The sequence below is a fragment of the Plectropomus leopardus genome, chromosome 9 (genome assembly GCF_026936395.1).
Source record: "Plectropomus leopardus strain MGB_pleo_1.0 chromosome 9, ASM2693639v1, whole genome shotgun sequence".
In the NCBI taxonomy this organism is placed as follows: domain Eukaryota; kingdom Metazoa; phylum Chordata; class Actinopteri; order Perciformes; family Serranidae; genus Plectropomus; species Plectropomus leopardus.
Window position 1 is genome coordinate 15020670 of NC_142184.1, and position 8652 is coordinate 15029321.

Genomic DNA, 8652 nt, shown 5'->3' on the forward strand with positions numbered 1-8652 from the left:
TGAAGGAGACATTGGGCAGAACAGACTAGAGTTGGAATACTAATAGGAGATTTAGTATTAAATAGCTTACAGAACAAGGATTATGTTTGCCATGTTATATAAGTGTTGTTCTGTTTTGTTGGCACCGTTGAGCTGCCATTAATACCATATTTCCATTTATTTTGTATAAATGTCATGATATCAGTGTGATATAATCAAATTTGCAGTTTCAACAACTGCTTTTTTATAAACCTTCATTTATGCAGTTCATACAAACCCAGTAAAAAAATAATGTGTTTAAAAATTCACAGATTACACGAAAGAATGAGCAAAAAACTCAGATCAAATGAAATAAGTAATTAAATGACAGTTTTACAAAAATACAAGGTTAAAGCAGACACATTTTGAGCTGCTTTAAAAAAAAGAAAAACCTCACTGATGATCTTCCCTCAGATCCACAGGGAGCCTGTTCCATGTGATTAAAGGCACTTTTAGTTGTATGTTTTAATGTTTTTATCAAAGCTGAGATCACTATCTAAGAAAACCATCTGATATTAATCAGAGTTCAGTGTTTTCTAGCTGTCAGTGACTTCATTTGTGTGATGAAGTTTTCTGCTAGGACAGTCTCTTAAAGGGACAGTTCACCCCCAAATCAAAAAGACATATTTTTCCTTTTTGTTTTACCTGTAGTGCTATTTATCAGTCTGGACTGTTTTGGTGTGAGCTGCAGAGTATTGGAGATACCAGCTTTAGAGATGTCTGCCTTCTTTCTCATATTATTTAACTAGATGGCACTTGTCTTTTGGTGCTCAAAGCGCCCAAAAATACATTTGAAAAGCTCAACAGCAATGTCTCTCTCCAGAAATCATGACCTGGTTACTCAAAATAATCCACAGACCTTGTTGTGAGCAATTTCTTGTTGAATATTTTTTTTCTATCGAACTAGCAGGCCATTCTTAATCCAAAATTGTCAAATACTGCTGCTTTGTCAGCGATTTTGGCGTAAGATTCTGATGCCAAAAGCCACTTTTGGTGGTGATATGATGTAATGCTAGACGGCACCTGGTGCAGTCAGTATGATACGCGGATGAGTGGCGTCAGTTAATAACACAGCCAGACTGAACTTGTTGTGGTCATATGATACACCGCTGGATGGTGTCAAGTTGAAATGCTGCTGGTAACATTGTAAGGAGCTTGAAGTTCTGTATAGGGCAGGCGAGAGAAGTGGTGGATGGATCCAACCAATCTCATACTTTTACCAGGGAGCTCAGTTTTGGCTTTTTCCTAAACCTTTACCACATGCCTTGGTAGCCTAATCCTAACCATGTGCTTTTGTTGAGTCCTGGAAGTCCCTGTGTTGGTTGCAGCATCCCAGAATGTCAACAGCAGATGTGGAAGGATAGCAAGAGCGTAATATTTAGATGTCCACTAACGAGTCTGAGGAAGAGCATATTGGAACAAAACATCACTTTTTTTTGCAGAAAAACCTTTCAATGGGGGCCTCCTGGTGTGTGGATCTTTATCTTTTCACATTAGTACATCTTGGATCCAGCACCCACTACGGGATGTATGCGTCATATTTTGAAAGTCCACTGACACAGCAGCAAAACGTGGCGACATCTGCCAACTGTATCACTGTACAGAAGAAACTGTGCATTCACTGCTAACTAGAACTCTGATCAGGACACAAAAAAATCAGGCCTGACTTACATGAATCCTACACCAGCAATTTTTGGCCTGATCCCGATAAAAAACCCTGAATTTCTAATGTAGAAAAAGTAGTATTAAAACATTTACAAACTAAAGGCTGACATGTGTCCTCACACCACTTCCCCTTTTTCTCTTCCTGCTGTTTCAGTTGTCAGCTCTGTGTCTCAGGCACACCGGGTTCGGTAGAACAGGCTCCACCCCTCGGTGCATCTCTCTCTTGTCCATGGTGATGCAATGCGCAGATGATGATCTCGTCTCTCCACTGTATGTACATCTCTTCACAGCTGGGGCAGCAGAGGCAAACACTACCAACCAAGTCAACTTGCAGCCCCTCTCTCTCTCTCTCTGTCTTCCTCTTGTTTTCATCCCTCTCTCACGCTCTCTCTTCCTCTCTCGCTCCACTGCTCCGTCATTCTCTCTCTCTTCCTCTTTCACGCCTGAAAAAACCTGATCCTTTAAGTAATTGAACTAATGTCATATTTTTAAGGACTCTGGCAGAAGCGATCACAACTGTTTGTGTCACAATCTCAACAGATGGTACTTGATAGAAACAAATATATGAAAAGATAGAGTACATCATTGGTGTGGATGGTATGGTGATGTAATCTACTTACGCCCTTTACATCATCTGGTTTCTAAGGAGAAGAGGGGGCCTGGTGGTTAGAGACAGTGAGGTCAAATCCCAGCATGGCCAGTAAAATGTAGGTAAGAGTTAATAATGAATACTGTTGCCTCTCAGCTGTCATGGAAGTGTCCTTGAATAAAGCTTGCTCGCCTCAACGCTGTATCTATGACTGTGTGCACTGTGAGACCACAGTGAACATGTTTACTTTAGCACGGTAAATGTTGCATTTTTAGTGTGATTTGTCACTTCAGACAATTAAACTATTATATCTTATTATATTGCAGCTTTTAAAACTGTCCCCACAGATCTGGGATGATTTTGTTTTAAGTGTAATGGCACACAACAACAGCACACAATGACACCACTTAAACATTTGAACCTTAAGACAGGACTTTAAAAGGAGTGCCTCGTGGATGTAAGACTTCCTGTAATACCCTCCACAGTTTTATAGAAGAGACAGATCGCTCCTATGTTTCTCTTTCATTTAATAATAATGAGTCTCCTCCTGCACCCAGATAAATGAAGCTTTGTTCCAAACCTTGTTCCAGTTTTAATTGAGCCACTTAAAAAATAGAGATTTCATGCAGGTCCTCTTCTTAGTTTTACGATCATGCAGCAAAACTGAATGTGTAACTGCTTAATGTCTCAATAACATGACCTTGGCCGTGCTCTGGGTCGTAGGTGCCTTAATTTAGTGTGTGAGGATGAGATCACTGCAGATGTGAGAGGAAGTGCTCCTCCAGGCGATGTCTCGAACAAGCTAAAGGATACTGTGTCATCAGCAGGTGCACAAATATGCACCGTAGTCAACATTATGACAGTATGGTTTCAAGTGTTGTGGTTGGAAACAGCCTGTAGGCAGGAACCTGATCTGATAAGTATGGTGGAAAGTGTGGGAGGTTCTGGCAATCATTTCAAAGAGGTGCAAAAGAGAGAGCGAGAACTTAAAACTACATAAATAGAAATGAATATTCTTTGAATTCTGCATTATTAAAGCCCCTGACATTTTCTGATTTCCGTTGACAAAATATAGAGCAGATTTAACCCTTTGAAACCTGAACAAATTGGATTGATTTCTTTCAAACACATGGGAAGAAGGTAATGAGCAACTGAACAAGAAATGGCCTAAAAATTAACAAAATAAAGGAAATGACCTGAAAAAAAAAACCTAAAAAAAATAATCATAAAAAAAAGTTTTCTGGACATTTTCCCTATTTTGTGGTTTATAATTTTCTAATATTTTTTCTCTCTTTCTCCCCATCTTGCTTTTTAAAAAGTCATTTAAATAACTTTTTCATTTCACGTTTTACCTATTTCTTACTTGTTGCCTTTTGGTCATGTTTTTAAAGATTATTTTTGGGGGACATTTTTCCCTTTATACATCTGCTCAGGTTTTAAGGTTAAATGCTTGTGAAAGTCATCTGAATGCAGCACAAGAAGACTGACGTTGATGTCAGGGGGTTAATATTGTAGCTCTTGAATCTTCATTTTGCATTTTAGACAGAAAAGCTTGAAATAAACTTTTAACCCAGCCTAATAATAACTTCCTAACCCTGGGCCCCATCAAAGCTCCTGATCTGAGGCAAAGTATCCTCATACAAAGGTTTGTACGATATCTAATGAATTAGCACCCTGCAAATGACATTATAATGTTATAAACCTAACTTAACGTTACATACCTAACTTAAAGTTACATAGGTTAGGTTTAGGGGAAAAAAGATAGATGACATTGCATCTTAAATTTAGACAAATTTTACTTGGCTTTAGACAGGACAAAAACACCACTCCTCTAGGGAAAAGTTGTGCTGTTCGACCCATCCACCACCCAACCTGCCTTTTGATGTGGACTTTTGTTCTTTATGCAACTTTCTTCTTTACTTGCGTCAATGCATTGGTCACGTGATTGCAGCCGTCCTCATTACAGCGGTTGTACACAAAATACTGATGCATGATTACGTAGGTTATGTATGAATTCTGGTGCATAACTTTTTGAGGGTATATGTACAAACAGTGCATGAGAACAGCCTGTCCAAGGAGCACATGAATGCCGCGTAACTTGAGAGACAGTGTTATCTTCTGAGTCTCATGTATCAGGTACGAAGAGAACCTTCAAACAGCTTTTGATCTTGAAAGTGCATTGAGGTGGGGAAGTAGGTAATGAGATCTGTGTTGGAGCACAATACTGTACCTGTACACAATAGTATTGTAGTAAGTTAATTTGTAATTTAAAACAGGACTGAAAGTTAGTACTTAAACTACTAAGAGTCTGTATTTGCTGACTTTGATATTGAAAGTAATCTACGTACCGATATTTAATTATGAATTCATTTGGAACTTGAAATAAAAATAGGTTCACAGTCCAGTAACTGAATAATGAGCTACTTACTTGTGTAATTTTTTGAGTCACATTCATTGAGAGCAAAGGACAAACATCTTTACTATGTCAGGCCTCCATCAGTGCAGAGGATTTGCAGTGAAACATTCCTGACATAAAGGACAAAGGCTGAGTGTAACTATGCAGCCAACAAAAGGACCAAAACAATTACCAAGAAACTCTGTGTTACAGAGCTGGTTAGTGTGCCAGTTTGTGCCTGTTTCTGTGCCCCAAGCTTTAATTATTGAAACCATTGTTTATTCATCGGGTTTTAACCCTTTGTTGTTCCATGTTGTATGTTGCTGAGCACACATTCAGTTACATGCATTCAACTGGAAACTAACTTGCAAAGGCTTTAAAGGTCCAGTGTAAGGGATTGAGGGCAAATATTGTCAGAAAAGGAATACAATATTATAAGTATGTTTTCTTTAGTATGTACTCACATGAAAATAAGAATTGTTTTGTTTTTCTTCCCTTAGAATGAGCCATTTATATTTACATAAGGAGTGGGTCCTCATCTGTTGGTATTGCCATGCTGCACCGCCATGTTTCCACAATACCAAAAAAGGACAAACCAAACATTGGCTCTAGATAGGACCATTTGCATTTTGCATTGGCCACCGCCGGCAGCAGCTCCTCCGTGACGAGCCAAACAGTTTCAGAGAAAACACAGATTTTTAATGTAAAACTACTTTATGCAGTGTTTTTACTAGTTGTAATACCCAGGTTGATTTGTTTTGGAGAGGAAGAGACTTCTGCAGATAATTCAGCTTCAAAAACCTGCAAAAACCTCCCAAATGTCTGGATCTTAATTTAAAAAAAGTTAAGTTAAAAAAGGTGAGCACATCTTAGCAGGTGCAGGCTACTGACACATCTCTGATGAGCCGAACAGCATAGGAGAAGTACTGATTTGTAACGTGAAACTGCTTTATTAAGTGTTTTTATCAGTTTAAATCATCAGGCATCTCATTTATAAACATACGCACCAAAGGAGGCCTAAAGAGACGTACGCAAAAGTTCTCTAAAAACAAACTTGATGGGAGAACCTGTAGGGAAATTCTGGCCCATGGGTAAGAACACTTTGGAGTCAGGGAAAGCTGGTTACACAGATGATGAGGTGATGAATTTAAGACAGACTGTGGAAATTTAATATGAGAGCAATCATTTTATATATAATGATGCCTCTCACATGAACTTTGCCCTAATATCGAACATCAGCCATGGTAATGTCCCCACCCCCCCACTGCACATATTGATTGTGTATATTGATAAAGTCTGGAAATAAAGCCAGTGACAGCTCTCACACAATCATTTAATCCATATCCTCACTATGAGTCCTCACCATATAGCCTACAACTTCAACAAGCCAAAACTTCAACAAATACATTTTGTTAGTTGATCAAACTTCTATCTTGAAATGGCCTCCCAGCATTGGGGATAACACTAACTGTTGCAATCATTTTGGCAAGCTGGGAAACAATTGGTCTGATTGCTGTAAACTGGAATCAGACACTGCAAACTGTGACACTCTATTCTACTCTAAGGCGCTTCTGCAGTAATTCACCATAAAGATCCATTGATCTGCTGGCTCAGTAACATTCATGAGGTGTTTTTCAATGACAACATTTGGTTGAAAGTGGGCGTGTAGAGGGCAGGATATGAGATGGATCCACCTACGGACATTTCCAAGTTGATTTGGGATTCAGAAAATGAAATTGCGGACTTGCGGGCATATGCAAAGTTTTATAAATCTGAATATATTTTGGTACACACCAGTTTCAGCTTTTGTTTCACTTCACTCTTAGTAGGAATCCTACACACTTTTTTATAAATGGGTCTGTTTGTTTTGGAGAGGAAGAGACCTCTGCAGATGATTTGTCACCTGTTAAAACCCTCCTGAACAATGAACGCTAAAGGAATCCTAACTGGGAGCTCACACCTGGTACATGGGAGAAATTTCTGTAGTCCTCATCTCCAAATGCTCCTTTCAAAGATTATTTTAAAGCTTTTTGTTTTAATTAGATTGTAAAGAGACAGACATGACGGAGGGGTGGGGGGACATGCAGGGTCGGACACAAACTGTGGCAATGGAGTGCACGCCTTACCGGTGCCCCCATAACGACACTATTCTAGTGTTGAGAACTATGCTTAGCTTGGAGTAATCACTGGATATTAAACCTGATAATATTTTGCTAACGACTGAAATATCTTAGTAGCATTAGTGTTGGAAACTTTAAGTTTTTTAGTTGTTTACTGACTGTGATCAGATCGTCCTTGATTTAAATCAAGCCTTTTCAGTTTGTCAACATTCTGTACAGCTGTCACTGTTTAACATTGAGAACTTTTGCTCCTTTTCTTGAACTTTAAAGGGGATACATTGTGGAAAAAGATGTTTATATTTGTCAAGCCAAAGTGTCGAAAAAAGTAATGTTTTGAAATGGCATTGAAACTCAGGTATTGCATCTGCACAAGTATCAAACAACACCCAACTCAACTCTTGTTTAAACTGACTGATAATGGAGGAAAGACCAATGACCCTCACTGACTTGATGTTTAAAAGACCAGTTTCACAGATTATTTTCCATCAGCAAATATGAGCCATTAGAGGTCTTTACAGCTTTCATCCACCCATATTGTAAATACTCAGAAATCCCAGCTGGAGCACTGCAAACAGTTTTGTCTTGGACACTGATTAACAACACAAATACAAAAGTCTGTCATCCGGCATTGCTGTACTGTTCAGAGCTATGATTCTTTGCTCACGATTATATTGCAGAGTAAAAAAAAAAAGAAAAAAAGGAAGCAATGGCTGTAATTTACATCTCTGAGATTAAAAACAATTCAGGCAGATAAACAGAGCAAATACATTGTGATTTACATTCTATAACGGCACATCTGAGCCTGAGGGGAATAAAGGAAAAAGATCCTAAAGGTTTTGTTTGGCTGCACATGCCTATACACATTCCAGGAATGTGGAGAATGGCGAGCAAGCGACAAGAGAGGCCTTGTATTTGTAGGTCTATCTCCTGCCCACCCTGTAGATTAGCCTCTTATCTGTTAAATGAGACAGTGCCGACAGATTTGGATAACAAGACTTTGGCATCGGCACACCGCTCCCTGCACTGAGAGCTCGGCTGTATCACAGAGAGTCCCTGTGCCAGAGCGAAGCGGCACAGACAGCCTTGGACCAAGCAGTGGGTGGATATGGGGAGCCACATAATAGGCAGCTTCAGATGCTGCTATTCCTTCTCCTTGAACGCAGTGGATGTTTTTTTTTCTCTCCTGGTTGTCTCTTATCATAGATATGACTGTAACATGGGATTATGAGATACGCCCCAGAGTCTAGATTCAATTCACACTCTCCCACATATCACCTGGATGGATGTGTGGCTGTGATTCCCATGGCTGTTGATTCATTCCGTCTCAGTCTGCACTGTTATCATGTGACTAGCCAGGCAATAAGGCAGGCTGAAATGCATCCTCCAGCTCTGACTCATGATTTGATCTGACTTGTAGTCTCTCTCACCTCGGGCCAGAATTGATAGTTGCCGTTAAGTGCACACCTGGGACCCTACGTTGGGTCTCTGCTCTTTCTCCCCATTTCCATTGCCCCTGAGCCCAGGGCCTCAGACAGATATTAAGCAGAAGCATTGCTTCACACTCTTGGCAGCCCACGCAGACTTACCGAGACAGAGCTGCCTGCCACGTTAGGCGTGAGTGCCAGTCACCGTCAGGTTCAATGGACAAAACTGGAGCACATTCCTGAGACCTTACAGGTTGTTTGCTAGTTAATAAATCTCTAAGCCCACTGAGGACAGAAAACACAGGAAGGTGATGATTATCTCCACCAGAGAGGTAACAGGAGAGGACACAGACTCAGGTTACACTGAACAGGCTTGTCACTCTGTGCAGGAATTCGACTCTCCAACATTCATCCAAAGGGGGCCATGATTGTATGAATCAA